We start from the raw sequence: 15,511 nt of genomic DNA, 5'->3' as shown, positions 1-15,511 counted from the left end.
ATGAGGTGCTGACAGAATCAAGCAACAGGCACCAGAAGACCCCAAACAAAACAAAACAACATTGCTGACAATGAGGGCGGTCAGAGCAGGGACCCTAAACCCATCTATAGACAATTAGGACATCCCCTCACAGAAGGGTCACAAGGAAGGAATCAGTCAACCACAGTGCAGTAAAGCACTGATGAAACACACGATGTTCCTCTGGTTCTTGGAGGCTTCCTCACCCCCACCTTCATGACCCCAGTCCTGCCTTTCAGGCATGTCCACTGGTACATATATGAGTTCATGACACACGGAATCCAGGTCAGATAAACCACTCAGGAAAAGAAATGGGAGTCGTGGTACCAGGAGGGTAGGGAGAGGGTTGGGGGAGGAGGGAAGGTAGGGGGAACCAAAAGAAATAATCTATGCATAATTCCCCCCTCCCACAAGGGGGATGAAGGGAGACAGCAGTTGGTGTAAGATGTGAAAATAATAATAATTTATAATGTATCCAGGGATTACAAGAGTGGGAGTGCGGAGAGAGGTAAAAGAGAGGAACTGATGCCAAGGACTTAAATAGAAAGTGAATATTTAGAAAATGATGATGGCAACTTATGTACAAATGTGCTTGATCCAATTGATGTTTGGGATATTATAAGAACTGCAAGAGCCCTCAATGCAATGACTGAAAAAGAAGGCGATGGTGACAATTTCTTGGAATTTCAGAGAGGACGTCTTGACAGATTTCTTGGAGGACATGGAATAATAATGGGGACTTATGAAGAAGTTTTAAGGAAATTGAAACATCGACAGGGAGGAAAAGATCAGGAAAAGCCGCACAGAGAAATTGTGTTCTACTCTTACAATGCACCTGCTCATTCTGTGAGTGTAATACAGCTCGTCCTATGAGAATTTCGTGGGTAAATCTTACCCTCCCCGTTCTCTAGCCCTGGTCTTGCCCTTCGATCTCATTTTTGTTCCCCAAACTCAAAGAACATTGAAAAAGAACACAGTTTTTGCCTCTCGAGGATGTCAACGCTGCCACATAGACATGGGATGAATCATAGCGTGCAGACTTCTGGGAGGAAGTGTTAGACGGTACCACCGCCTTCAGAAGTCCACAGAACTCGGTGGGAGATGCACTGAGAAGCAAGAGCTTCACATATTGCTATGTCTGTTTTTAAAAGTTTCATCGATTTTGTGGCCACGTCTTTCGACTTTCATATTTCTGAGCTTGGTCATTCACCCTGCCTTTGTCAGAAGGACAAGCGCCTTTACTCTCTTCTCGTTTCAGAGACTTGCCAGTTGACCCTTGAGCTGTGGTTGGCCCGCTGGCATAGAATGTAGGGCGAGTAGAGAGGATATAGCCAGCTAATCTCCTCGCTCCATCTCTCTCCAGGAGCTTTCCTCAGTGCTGATCAGATTGGGATTCAAAAGGCTCATAACCAGATCAGTATTTGGCAAGAATGATGGCCAGGACAAACTCTTTGTCACCACTCCAGAATCTGATCATCTGACTGCGCAAACAGGGCCACGAGGCAAACAGCTATGTCTGCTTTGACAACCAACTAACACGTCCTCAACCACTAGCTCTCTTCAGCCTCACAATATTCCTGGAATTAGCAACAACAGTTTTATAAACAAGGAAGTTCAAGATCAAGAAATATTTAGCAAAAATGCCATGAGTGATATAGCTTTCCAGGGGCACAGATACAAGACATGTGCTCTTGTATCCAAAGAAGGAAAAGCCTTTTAAGAACTGCCATTTAGAAGAGTAATCTGTTAAGTTCTATTGGTGAATTGCAAAAAGGTAGGGAAATTAAAATGACTGGTCTCTTCTATAAGGACTTTTTAGGGGTTCTGAGGCTCATGAATTCATATTGAGCCCAGATTCTTACCTCAACTCTTAGATTTGTGCCTGTTGACTGCTGATTTGGGGGTCTCCAACTAACTCAAGACCTCCTCCTTGGAGACAATACTCAAAAAAAGTTTTACTCTGTTCTCACATCTTCAGCCACCTTAGAAAGTGTATGCACATCTGTCAATCCAGCTTCCTCACTGAAAAGTTAGCTGAGATTTGTGCGGAATCTGCCCGATTCCCAGAAAGGAGAACTTCGCTGCTACCCCGAAGGGGGCGTTTTAAATCCATCAGCTGCTCCCCGGCAGAAAGCTAGATGAGTGCATAGAACTACTCTTGGAAATCCGGGAGGGTGGTTCTCCCCTGTCCTACCGAGTTGGTATGAGTCAGAATTGACTTGATGCCAGAAGCGTGCCCTTTGCAGGCATACAGAAGGCATTCACCCTGGGGGAAAGTTCTGGTCTCTTGGAAGACACCAAGCCATGGATGTTTCAGAACAGAATGAAGGGCTCCCCTCTCCAGGGCTGACCTAACGTATCTGGGTAGAGACCTTCTTCTCACAATTGCAGTGTTCTATGGAGGAAGCAACAGAGGCCACTTTACCCGACTACACTATTTCCGCCCTGTAGCTGCTCACAGAAATGTACTGCATTAGAGACTTTAGGTTGTGCTGCTGCTATAAAAATGCAAATGCTGGGAGTCTTCATTTCTTGAAATACGGTTGTGTTCATGGTTTAGCAGGTTCTTTAACAGGTTCTTAAAAAAGTCCGATTGTGGCTTCAAGAAAAAAAAAAGAGGAGGAAAAGTAAGAGTGAAATAGACTTGAATGGAGTCTTGAGTGACAAACAAGGTAATCACAAATAAACAAAGACCCCAGGAAAAATGATTCTAAAAAGAAGGGCCTTTCCACGGGGGAAAATCAACAACTGAATGGACGAGATAAAAATGATACAAAAATACTCATCAGCAACAACAAGGGGATTGGTGGGCTTATATGAGGCATCTTGTTAGGGCAAATGGAGATAAAAATGATTTGTTTGTGATGTTTCTTTTCTTGGAACAGGGTGAAAATGAAAGTGGAGGAGAAAAAAGATAAAGCTGTGTGACCCTGAGAGGATCCCTGGGAGTGTGTGATGACTCTAGGGAGCCTGCTATTATTTTGAGCTGTCATGTTGTTTGCCTTTGTTACTCTTGTTAGCTTTTTTTATCCTTTTTTCCTTATCTGTATATGAAATCTGGGATAGGTGTGGCAGTTACATAATCTCCTTTCAATCAGGTCGCAGCTTGATCACCTCATTTGGAGGCACGAAGGAGATAAATCGCTCACTGGAGGTCAGATACATTCTCTGCTCTCCCTGCTGGACATTCCTGTTGACAAGACAAATGGAGCTCTGCTGATGGCAGCCAGGACCCTGGAGCTGGAGGAGCCGCGTGGAGACCCATGCCAGCGCAGAGATGCTTCCACCACCACTGGATCCACAAGACTTTCCACCCACTGGCCTGTGATCTTCCTGAATTCGGCATTATTGTATGGCTGTGTGGGCCCAAAGAAGAATTTATAGACTGGTATCAGACATATGGGCTAATATTGGAATTTTGGACTTGATCTGGATGGGCTGGGATATTTTCTCAATAAACAATTGCTCTTTTATATAAAGCTTGTTACACACATATGAATGTCTCTGGATTTTTTTTCTACAGTCACCCTAGACTAACACAATAAGTAAATCTAGAGAGACAGTAACTGGATAAATGGTTCTTTAGGGATAGGAGCCTTGATAGTGTAGTGGTTAAGCATTGTGCTGCGATCTGCATGGTTGGCAGTTCAAAACCATCAGTAGGTCCTTGGGAAAAAGACTGGGTTTCCCACTCCCATGGACAGTCTCCGAAACCCACAGGGGGCTCACTTTGAGTCAGCCCTGACTTGATGGCAGTGACTTTGGTTTGGGACATGGAAGATTTGGGGTAACTTGAGGTGGGGGGCAGTGGGGAGCTAACAACGAGTTAAAAAATGAAGAAAACATTTTTAAACTGACTGTGGTGATGACTGTACAACTCTTTTAGATGCAAATGGACTATTGAATTGTATGATATGTGAAATATATGCCAATATTGGGGAAAAAATGAGACTCTTCTCATTGCACCCCTCTAAGTGATGGGGTTGCCTTTAGATCAGGCAGTTGCAATTGCATGGCCTTGATCTTTGAGTTGACTTGGTTTTCGCTTAGAATGTGTTCACGTTCGATGCATATTCACCTTTAACCTCTGCTGAATATTTCATTAAAAACATTTCTATTGAAGAGGAATTTACACGATTGGTTTGAAGATGAATTTTATTAAGCGATTCATTGGTGTCTGCGTTATTTAGAGACTCTTTGGAGATTTAAATGATTTTCAAACATGCTTTAGTATTAATCAGCAGTACCACTGCATTTTTCCTGAGAAAGCTGATAGTTTAATGCAACCATATTTATAGCTTCTCCTCTTCTTTTTGGCCTTTGCAGTTTTGAATTTGGAAGTTAACGTACCAGAGGAAATATTTGATGTGTATTGCATAATATGTTAAAATAATATTTTCCTTAGAGATCAACAACAACAAAAAAGAACCAGATAGATGATTTGGTGAGAACAACTCCTCCAGTGAATGCACAGCAATCTCTATAGGAAACTACCTTCCAGCTATTAAAGAGGATAAAAAGAATGATGAGGGTAACGAATGTACAAATGTGCTTTATACAATTGATGTATGTGTATGGATTGTGATAAGAGTTGTATGAGCCCCCAATAAAATGATTTAAAAAATGTAAAAAAAAAAAAGAAAAAGTCTTTTCTTACAAAAATTTTTAAATATATAGCAAATATAAACTTATAGCACAGAAGGTAAGTTATAACAATCACTACCTCATGTGCCCACAGTCAAAGAATACATCAGTGAAGTTAAACATTTTAGTCAATTTATTTGTCTAAACCTCAATTCTAATAAGTCCGTTGGCTCTTACTCTCATTAGGAATTGGAGTCTGTTAATTATATGCCGACTAAAGGAAAACCAAGTTAAATTGAGAAGAATGTTCTAGAGGCAGAATTACAGCTATACTTACTTTCCAGCCATCTCTCACGTCTACTAACACAACCCTGGATTGAAAGTTGCAGAAGTTGCAAATCAAATAATGTGACAGCCAATGAATTAATGGGTCCTGGTGTTCGTTTCTGAAAGTGGAGCTTAGACGAACCTAGTGGGAGACCAGGGATTTGCTGCATGGTTCATGAGAGACTTTAGATTTCTTGAGAACTTTGCGAAGATACAGGTAGGAAGTGAATGCAGAAGCAGAAACTGCATCATAGGCAGAAAGAGATTGAGGAGGGGGGTTTTCATCAGGAGTCTATTGGTGCTGGCAGCCTTGCCGAAGCAGCAATCTAGTCGGGGGATTTCTCCGAGTAGAAGGCAAAAGATTTGGAAGTGAGACCCTCTAGGCGAGGTGCTCTAAGCTTTTTTTAAAAAAAATCAATGTATTGAGGCTCATACAATTCATCACAATACCTAAGCTCTTAAATGATCATTTCCCTGTCGTCCCTCTCCTGGAAGACTTGCCTCATTTATTTTCCCCCTAGTGGTACGTTGGAGCCATTGCAGGAAAAGGTACCGAATGTGGCTCCTGGGCGCAGCCCAGCGTGCAAGGGAGCGCCACGCGAAGCAGCACATCTGATGGCTAAGAACCAGCACTCCGCAGCCTGGCTCAGCTCAGACCTGATCAGCTGTGTGAACTTGGGTAGATGACTCATCATTTTTTTTCCTTTTTGGCCTCAGGTGCTTCAGTTATGAAACATCTTTATTTTTAAAATGAAATAAAATCATTTCCTCATCTTATACTAGAATGAGTACTATTATACTCATAGTATAGTTATAGTAATTTCAACTCATAGCATAATATGAATGTGATAGTAATGTATACTCACAGTATACTATGAGTGCAATAGTAATGTATACTGATAGCATATGATCAGTATAATGGTAGACTCAATGGTATCCTCAAAGAGCACTGACTCAAAACTCACTGCTGTCCAGTCTCTACTGACGCATAGCATGGACTATAGGACAGGGTAGAATTGCCCTGTGAGTTTCTGAGACTGTAACACTTTACAGGAGTGGAAAGCTCTATCTTTCTCCCACAGGGTGGCTTGTGTTTTCAAACTGCTAAACTTGCAGCTAGCAGCCCAATCTGTAACTACTGCACCACCAGGGCCCCAAAATTAAACAAAAAGAACCAAAAAACCGAAGCCCATTGCCATTGAGTGGACTTTGAATCATAGTGCTCCTATAGGACAGAGCAGACCCGGCTCCCTGGGTTCCCAAGGCTGCCACCCTTATAGGAGGGAATGGACAGCCTCAGCTTTCTTCTGCAAAGAGTCGGAAGCAGGATCACGTGATGGAAGAAAGGTGACGTCGTTGAGGAAGAACGGTTTGATGATGTCTCTGGAAACCCTACGAATAGAATCATCCTGTCCCTGACTTCCTAAGGGTGGAGCAGAAGGGTCAGCATTCTGTTCCATTGTGCATAGGGTTGTCACGAGCCAGAGGCTACTCAGACAGCAGCTCAAAACAACAGCAACAAATCCCACGGATAGCATAAGTGCTCACGAATTGTTCCCAGTCACAATGCGAGAATGCATGTGGAGAACTGACCGGTGGAAATAGCCCTGTGCAGATGTTTGACATCATGAAAGACTTGGTAAACACAATCAAAGTGCCAAAATACACCAAACCGAGATAAACCAGCCATGTGAAGGTGGCATTGCCAGCAGTGATGAAAAACACTGCCATCAAAAACCATAAAAGCCATCAGGATTGTCTGATGACACAGGGTGACACTTTTTTTTTCTTTTGGAACCGAGAGGAAGTAAAGGCAGCAAGTAGAAATTTCTCCCTGATAGGGGCATTTTACTTTATTTTTCTGCTGAAATAAAGTAAGGTCAAAATTTCTTTTGCCTCCAAAGGACACTGGTCATGTTTCTTTGGGGATCCAAAGCCAGCAGCCCATGCATGTCAGGAGAGTGCAAGAGTGGTGATCTCAGAGAGACTTAGTTCTGGCACCACTCTTACTATTTCACCCATTGTGCCCCTGTGGGCAGCAGCAGGAAACACTGGTCCTGCACCAGCCTCCTCATTGTTATATTGGAGTCAATCCATCTCACCAGGGGTCTTCCTCTTTTTGCTGCCCTTGTCTTTTAGTAAGTCTGAGACCCTCCCCTGAGAACACGTCTAAAGTACCCGAGGCCAAGTCTCGCCATCCTCTCTTCTAAGGAGCATTCGGACGCCCAGTCCTGGCCCTCAGACCTTTCTGGGTCTGTTTCTGTCTGACTCCCTAGCCCTTTCCTTTTACCTCCAGCCACACTGGTCTCAGGAACTACAGTGATACAGTGGCTCCTGCACTTGACTGCTAACCCCCAAAGGCAGGCCATTTACTCCGCCAGCGGCTTTATGGGGACACGGTGTGCCGTCTGCTTCCATAAAGATTTACAGCCTTGCAAACCCCATGGAGCAGTTCTCCTCGTCTTAGAGGGTCAGCACGAGTCTGGCATCACGCTTGATTAAGTAGAAGGGCAACAAAAGAGAGGGAGACCCTCGGGGCAATGGACAGACACAGCGGTTGCGGCAATGGCCTCAAACATGACAAATGTGAGAGTGGCACCGTACGGGCCGGTGTTTCGTTCTGTGACATAAGGTCACAACAGGCACTAATAACAATCTCGGCTGGAACTGGCTCTAGGGCATCTAACAGCACCATGAGCTGGAATGGTCTTAATGGCCATGGATCGGTACATGGATCTTCCGGTTTCCTGAACAGGTGCACCTCTTTCCAACCGCAGCAGTTTGAAAGCACTCTACTGCCAAAAAATGCAGCTTTCTCCTCCTGTCAAGAGTGACCCTCTCAGAAATGCACAGTGGCAGTGCCACCCCGTCCTATAGGATTGGGATGAGTCAGAATCGATCTCCTTTCTGTTTCCTGAACAAGTCAGTCAACCCCTATCCAACCTCAGCAGTTCAAAACCCCCAGTTGCTCTGTAACAGGATGAAGCTTTCTACCCCTGTCACGAGTTACAGTCTTGGAAACTCACAGGGCCACTTCTACCCTGTCCTGAAAGGCAACAATGAGTCAGATTTGACTCCAGGCAGTGACTGCGAGCCCAGCCTGACGTTTGAAGCCCTTATGACAGTTGTTGTTGTTAGGTGCCATGGAATTGATTCTAACCTATTAGCGGCCTTATGCCCGACAGAGTGAAACACTGCTCTCTCCTGCAGCATCCTCACCAGTGCTCCCATGCTTGAGCCCATTGTGCAGCCACTGTGCCAGTCCACCTTGCTGAGAGCCTTCCTCTCCTCCACTCATCCTCCACTCTACCAAACGTAATGTCCTCCAGGGACTGTACTCTCCTGACAACATGTCCAAAGTATGTAAGAGGAAGTCTTGCCATCCTAGCCCCTAAGGAGCACTCTGGCCATATTTTTTCCCAAGACAGATCGGTCTGTCCTTTTGGAAGTCCATGGTACTTTCCAAAATCTTTCCTAGCATCAGAATTCAAATGCATTGATGCTTCTTTAGTCTTCCTTTTTAATGTCCAATTTTCACATGCATATGAGGCAATGGAAGATACCACAACTTGCCTTAATCCCTGATGTGGTATAGTACATATTTTGGTCTCTCTGCCTGTAATCCCACGTTGGAGGGATTTCTCTGCTATGCTAATGGACAGGATTAAGGTGGGAATAAGTCTCAAATTTAGTAGGAGTGACCCAAGTTACACCCTTTGTGTACTTGGAGGTATGGTGGCAGAGTAGCTATGCAAGGTCAGCAGTTTGAAGCCACCAGGCTCTCCACAGGAGAAAGATGAGGATTTCTACTCCCATAAACAGATACAGCCTTGGCAATTCACCGGAGCAATTCTACCATGTCCTATAGAGCTACTGTGAGTCGGCATGGTTCAATGGCAGTGAGGTTTGGTTTGGGGTTGGATGATTTTAAGAAAGACAAAAACCGTAACTTCAACAAAGCCATTCCTTTGTGTGTAAGAGGCATCTTGGTAGCAGAGAGGAACTCCAGGACCCTAAGGAAGAAGCACTGCAGTTTGACCTATCCGAACTCTCTGTCTGATGTGGTGGAGGCCGGGACCAGAAGCGCCAGAGGCTGTCGCACTTAGACTCCTGGGCAGAGCAAAGAAGCCATGCCCCAAATCATAGGCCGAGGCAAGGAGACCCTGAGACAGAACAGCAGAGCAGCACCAAGACTATGAGACTGTGAGCCAGAGCTGTGGGCTGGCTTCCTGTGCCACGGAGGCAAGAGCCAAGGGCTGAGAAGCTGAGGATCAGAGAGGCACTTGGTTGCTGGCTGAAGAGACGTGTTGTTATGAACCAAGAATGGATCCTGACTATTTCCTGAACCTGATGTGTGATGACCTAATAAATCTCGAGACTGTGAGCTTTGTCTGTGAGTTCCATGTGGCCAGTGAAATGGGTGATCACACTCAGATAGCAGCAGAGTGCTGGGGGAGGAAAGGTTGGCGTCAGACTAAGTAAGGAAGGATGGAGGGTGGAGGCAGGTCTGACCTCTGTCCCATGGCAACACGGAAGCCAGAGAAGGTCAGATATGGCCTCTGTTGCTTTCGCACATTAACCTGAAGGATTTTCTGGATTGAAGGGTGTTCCACAGCCTACTTAGTTCTTGGCCAATTCACCTGGGTAGAGCTTAGCCAATGATGGCCCCTGGAGAATATTGCTATAATTATATTTTTAATAAGCGTGTGGACAAGAACAAAGTTAATTGGTTTTTAAATGGCCGAGGCAGGAAAGTAAATGTTGGTTAATGAAAGATCAACATGGCAATTGGGGAATTTAATACATGGGTGGCAGAGAAATGTAACCTTCATCTTTCAATCTCATAATTATGATATTAATCTTCTAGCAACCTGCTTTCTAAGTGCACACACAGACATTTTAGTCACAGGGCTATGCAGGACCACTCAGGAGGAGATCTGTTTACAGAGGTAGAAGAAGTTTAATATTTCCCTGGAAATCACACTTTCTAAAAACTAGAGGATGAAATTGCTGAACAACAACAACAACAACAACAAATGCTCGCATAGTTCTCTGAGGTCACTTGACCTAAAGCAAGGCAAAAAAAGAAATAGGAATAAATAATTAAAATGTTAATCTTAGTTAAGCAGCATTTCTTAACCCCTGAGGGACATTATAATTACCTGGAGACTATAAACTGATAGCAGCCAAGGCCCAGGCCTCTTTTCCAGGATCTTGAGTCGGTGAGTTTGGGTTTGGGCCTTGGACATTCATGAATCTCGAAGCTCTCTAAGCAATTATAATGGGCAGCCAGGTCTTAGGATCACTCTTTTGGAGGCTTGATTTCCTTTCTTTTTGAAAAATGCTAAAACGTTTACTAAATTCTCCTTGGAAGCAGAGAAAAGAAAACCCTCATTTGGTGGTAAGAAGGCAGTGATGTCACTTATGGTCCCAGGGAAGCCGTGTGGCCAACACATTAACTCTGGTTACTCTTTTCAGCAGGACACCCCAGACTCACCTCTGGCAAGGACACCATCAGTTCTCAACACGTACCAGGGATTCTTATCTTTACAAGTACAGCTGTGAAAAAGGCTGGCCTTCAGTCTCCCTTTTCCAGGAGTATAACCCAAAGGTTGATATCCTATCAGTGTAACCAGGGCTTCAAAGGGGAAAGACCCATCGCAACTCTAAAGCTCTGGAAGCGGGAACCAGGAGGAAAACCAGGCTGGTCCAGTGGGAAATGCAGGTGTGATTAAATCATACATGGCCAACTTCCACTTGAGTTGGAGTGCCAAGGCGGTAGGGATGGGGCTCAGGGGATGGCAAACACTGATAACCTCAGTGTTGGCAGCTTAGGGTAGACCAGTGATCTTTCACCGACTGATCGGTCACACTAATTCATGCATGTAAGAAATAACATTGCTGGGCAGAGTATGTTCGCACCCAGAGGAAATTAGGCAGATTAATTTTTTAGTCAAAACAGGCTGAGAATTCTCATTTCACCTGTCACCAGCTTGCCTAATGGCTCAAGGCAAATAATTAAACTCCATCTCTTCCAATTTGTAAGGCTGGAAAGGTGAGAGAAGGTTACAGACTGTTGTGCAGAGTTACTAATGAGCATGCTCATAGGGCCTTTTGTGAAGATTGCACCAAACCTTGTGGGTACAAGCAGCTGTGAGATACCACACATAGCTGGGACTGACTGAGGGCCAGAGCACTTAGAATGTGGGCGTGGGAAGCTGGCTCCAAAGGGCCTTTAGTCACACCACTTAATTAGATAAAATCATGCTAAGCAAAATGCTACCCGAGAAGGAAAGCGAGTCCCTTAAATTGTGAGTGTACATAATGCTTCCAAGGATGCCACTCCCGGGTGTCCATCTAATCTCCTTAAAAATACCTGACCCCTTTCATTTTCATCATCTCACATAGGCTTTTCACTCATGATTCTCAAACTTGGCTTCACATCAAAACAGGCGGGAGAATTAATAACAGCAACAGCAACAACCCATCACACTCTGAGACCCCACGCCCCAAGGTTTCACGGAAGAAATAAACACACTGGGACTGAGGCCCGGGCATCAGATGATTCCACTGTAAAGTCAAAGTCCCAAACCACGACAGCAGTCAGCCTCCCCAGGCACCTTCCCATCACCGTGGCCCTGGTGCTCTTTTCCTTACCTAGCATGCTATTGTTCCCCTTCCCCATTTGGGTGTGTGTGTGTGTGTATGTTTGTGTCAAAATCTTTCATCCTCAAGGTCTATCTCTAACCTTTTCTTTCTCCATGTCCCTGTCGGCTTAGGGCATGTTGCCCTCTGCAACCCTGAAACCCTAATTGCCTGTATCACTCACTCATTTAATACCAAATGCTATCTTACATCGCTACTATTTTTTTTCAACTCTGGCCAATAGATTTAGTAACACACATTTACCGATTCAACAATCTTTACATGAACCTTCAGGGACACCGATTGCATTCACCATGTTTTGCAACCATTAACGAGCATCTGTTTTCAAAGTATCCCACCACTGTGATCAGAAACGTAGGACCCCCTGAGCAACGACCTCCCTATATCTCCCCCATCTTGCCCCTGCTAATCATCAATGAGATTTTATTTCTGTATATATTTAATTTGCATGAGGGGAGAGCATAGAGTATTTGTTCTTTTGTGGCTAATTTCACTCTGCATAATGTTTTCAAAGTTCTTCTGTGCTGTGGCACGCATGTCTTTCTAGCTGAGTGATAATCCTTTGTAGCGGCATATTGCATTTTTCTTATTGATTCATGGATTGATGGACACTTAGGCTGTTTTCCTTTATAACTTCCGCTCTGATGTCTGACTTCCAGCTAGGTGACCTGAGGAACACTCTTGGAGAGGTGAGCAGGAAACATCTAGAGGCTGACAGCACCCTTCCCAGGTGACTCTCCCGTGCAATTTGAATCATCTTGCACACGGAAAATTCTGGGAATGAGGGCCATCCGCTTTGAGAAGTTACTGGAAGAGTGTGTGAGGAGGGGAGGAGGGGTCCTGAGGAGTCAGAGGTTGGTGAAACCACGGGGCCAATGTCCAGTTCCCTCCTGGGAGGGAACCTATGAAAGGAGGATTTTTTTCCCCCTTCCCTTCAGTGACTTGGCCAACTGTAATCCAGGGGAACCCTTCTGGTTATATTCAGCCCACCTGCCAGTCAAGTTTGGCTAGGTGGTCTTGATGCACACCCTTAGAAGGAAGGCTTCCTTGAGGCAAGAGAAGTTCACTCGGGATTAATGCGGGGACCACAGAGGGTGTCCACATACTCTCAGGACTGTATGCAAAATGTTATGTACCCTGTACACAACCCCAACTACAGCATAGTTCATTTTCAAAGAGCCAGTTTTCAAGAATCACTAAGATGACAGTTTTCATGTTCCTTCCTGGTACTATTTACCCCTCCAGACGGAATACCTTATGTATATTAGAATAATGTACACACCTACATAATAACTAATTTCTCTAAATTTGACCCCCAAAAAACGGAGTCCTGGGGAGAGGTGAAGTGTCTTGTCCCAGGTCACACAGCCAGGGGCCGAGTTGGGATTAGCAACAACACTCCATTGGCCAAGAAGCAGGAGACTCCCGTGGGACATCTCGGCCAAACTACTAGATGGATGAAGACAATGGAATTCAGACCCAGGTCCTTTCCTCTGCCCTCGGCCCCCCACGTGCACTCCAGAAACATTATTTTCTCCACTGTCTTCTAGTGCAGTCTTGGAGAACACTAAATCACTCGCTATCAGGACACCTGAGCCATTTCTCCAGCATACAGGTAGAGGTCACTAAAGGATATTTTTCTGCTCACAACTCCAGCCTGGGTTCTCACCTTCCAGGCGTTCTGGCTCTCCAGTTACCTGAGTTAGCCTGGCTTCCCCCCTTCCTGTTCTCCAGCAGGTTCTTCCAACCGCCTCCTTGGCTGGGAAACCTGGCTCGGGTCAATTCCCTTCTCTCCGGCTCCAGGTTAGCGCCTGGGGCGGTTCACCTGCCTGCACCCCTGTCGCCTTTGGGGCGGCAGGAGGGAGCACGCCCTTGGGTCCGACACGGATAACATTGAACTTTCTCCGCTACAGCCGTCCCAGAGGAAGGGAGGTGGTTGTGATGTTGGGGAGGGAGCTCCTCAAGTCCGCGGGCACCACACCACCTGTGGGATCCCCCTTTCCCTCTCGCCTGTGTGTGTGGGGTTTTTTTTTTTTTCGTTTCATTTCGACGTAAAGAATTTACATGCTGAGAATCCCGCAATCACAGCCAAACTCATTCTCCAGAGTGCATCTGGAAACACCTTTTTAAAAAGCCCCAGGTCTGCCGGCGTCTTGCAGTTGTAAATCGGGGCGCGCGGGTGGGTGACAAGCCACCTTCGGGTATTTTTACTTCCTTCGAGAAGGGACCTGGACCGTGACTGCCGGTCGAGTCCGGGTTTCCCCTTCCCGCCTCGGCAGCTAGGTTTTGCCCGGGTTCTGGGGTTTCCTTAAGTAGCCCGCTCTGGCTGCCCACCGCTGGCGCTCCTTGCCGCCCGCGGGTCTCGAACCCGCAGCCGCAGCCCCGCGGACAGCGCCCGCCGCGTCGCCGGGGCCGCAGGCTGAGCCTGCAGTGCGTACTCACTTTTGCCGCGGGAGCAAAGTCTGCGGTCTCAGTCCGGGCACACTTCCTGCCAAAGAACGTGGAGCTCCATGGTGTGTAGAGCTGCTTCGGGAACGGCTAGTAAAATCCAGAAGGAGGGAGCGGAGCGCGGAAAAGAGGGAGGGGGGGTGGCGGGGGGAAGCCCAGCCCAGAAGATGGTGTCGCAGGGATTTCAGCCTGGGCGCCCGCCGCTGTCCCCAGCCCAACTCTGCACTTGTTCAGGCTTTCTTCACTGGAGGAGGAGTCGGGGTTGCAACATTTGTTCCTTGCTGGAGGCAAAACAGTGATTTTCTTCAGCGTGCAGAAAGTCCAGAGCCTGCCAGTTCTACAAGAAGGTGATGGTGGTGGCACAGGGAAGGCAGGGAAGGAGTGGAGGAGAAAGAACTGATTTCTCCTCCTCCTCGGATCGGCTTGCTTTTTTTTTTTTTTTTTTTAAATCAGAGACAAGGGGTTCCTACCAGAAAAGAGACAAGACAAAACGATCATGTAAAAACACGTCTGGATCATTCGAAGCACCTTCAAGAGAATGGCCCCCACCCCCAGCAGTCAAGATGTGGAAGTGTGGCGGTGGGTGTCAAATTTCTTCCTGGTTTCTGGACAACACAGAGACAGCAGCTGGACAGTATTCCAGGGGCTGAAGCTCACCTTCCCAGACAAAGGAGGAGTCAGAGAGCGAGGCTGACAAGAAAATAAACAGTGGCCCCCACTTTCTTTTTTGAGAGCCAAAGCCCAAACTTCCAGGGGGCTGTGTTTATTATCTGCCATGAGAGGATAGATACAACAGCCACCTTAGGTGCCCAATCATAGCTTTCTGCTCCTGCAAAGATTTGCAGCCGGGGAAACCCATGTAGGGGGGCAGTTCTACTCAGTGGATGGGGTCCTATGAGTCAGAAGACACTCCAAGACAGTGAGTTTTAGAATCATGCAGACTCTTGTCATTGTTTTTTGCAAATAAATTGCTTACCCTTTTAGACTGGGCTGTATCTAGTTTTGGCTCCCCCCACCTTCTAGTAATAAAAAAATCACCTATAGGCACTGTATTTCAAGGGTGGGGGGCGGGGAGAGAACAGAAAAAAAAGCACCGAAACGAATAGTTGCAGCTGCCTGACTAAAATAGTCGCCCTGTGTTAATAAGTTGTTAGTGTTTGTTTGATGACATGGATTGATATTGCATTTGGTTATTGCATAACCCCCTGAGCCTGGGTGTCCTAGTGGGTCAGCCATTCAACTCCACCAGCCTCTGCTGGGGAAAGATGAGGCTGCCTCCTCCCATAAAGATGAGGGCCTCAGAGACCCTCGGGGGCAGGGTGGGCGTCGAGTTCTACCCTGTCCTTATAGGGTCGCTGTGAGTCAGCATTGACTCCATGGCACTTGGTTTAGTGTTGGTTTGGTTTTAGCTAACACAGGGGTATCAAGGAGGTACTTTAAGCAAAGTTATTACAACACTAGGCGTTTC

At 46.1% G+C, this 15,511-nt stretch overlaps 1 protein-coding gene across 3 annotated transcripts in view; it reads right to left on the bottom strand.

The window, feature by feature from the left end:
• Positions 1-14,182, bottom strand: part of PRLR (prolactin receptor) — a 247,572-nt gene extending 233,390 nt beyond the window's left edge. For all 3 annotated transcript variants that reach the window (XM_045285373.1, XM_045285372.1, XM_004698081.2), the window contains exon 1: positions 14,038-14,182. The gene's annotated coding sequence lies outside the window, so the exon portion shown is untranslated. The remainder of the gene's footprint in view (positions 1-14,037) is intronic.
• Between the last annotated feature and the right edge of the window lie 1,329 nt (positions 14,183-15,511).

Source organism: Echinops telfairi, unplaced genomic scaffold (assembly GCF_000313985.2).
Source record: "Echinops telfairi isolate 266 unplaced genomic scaffold, ASM31398v2 ScPeMD7_7469;HRSCAF=8507_1, whole genome shotgun sequence".
NCBI lineage: Eukaryota > Metazoa > Chordata > Mammalia > Afrosoricida > Tenrecidae > Echinops > Echinops telfairi.
This window is presented reverse-complemented; position numbering and strand designations above follow the sequence as displayed.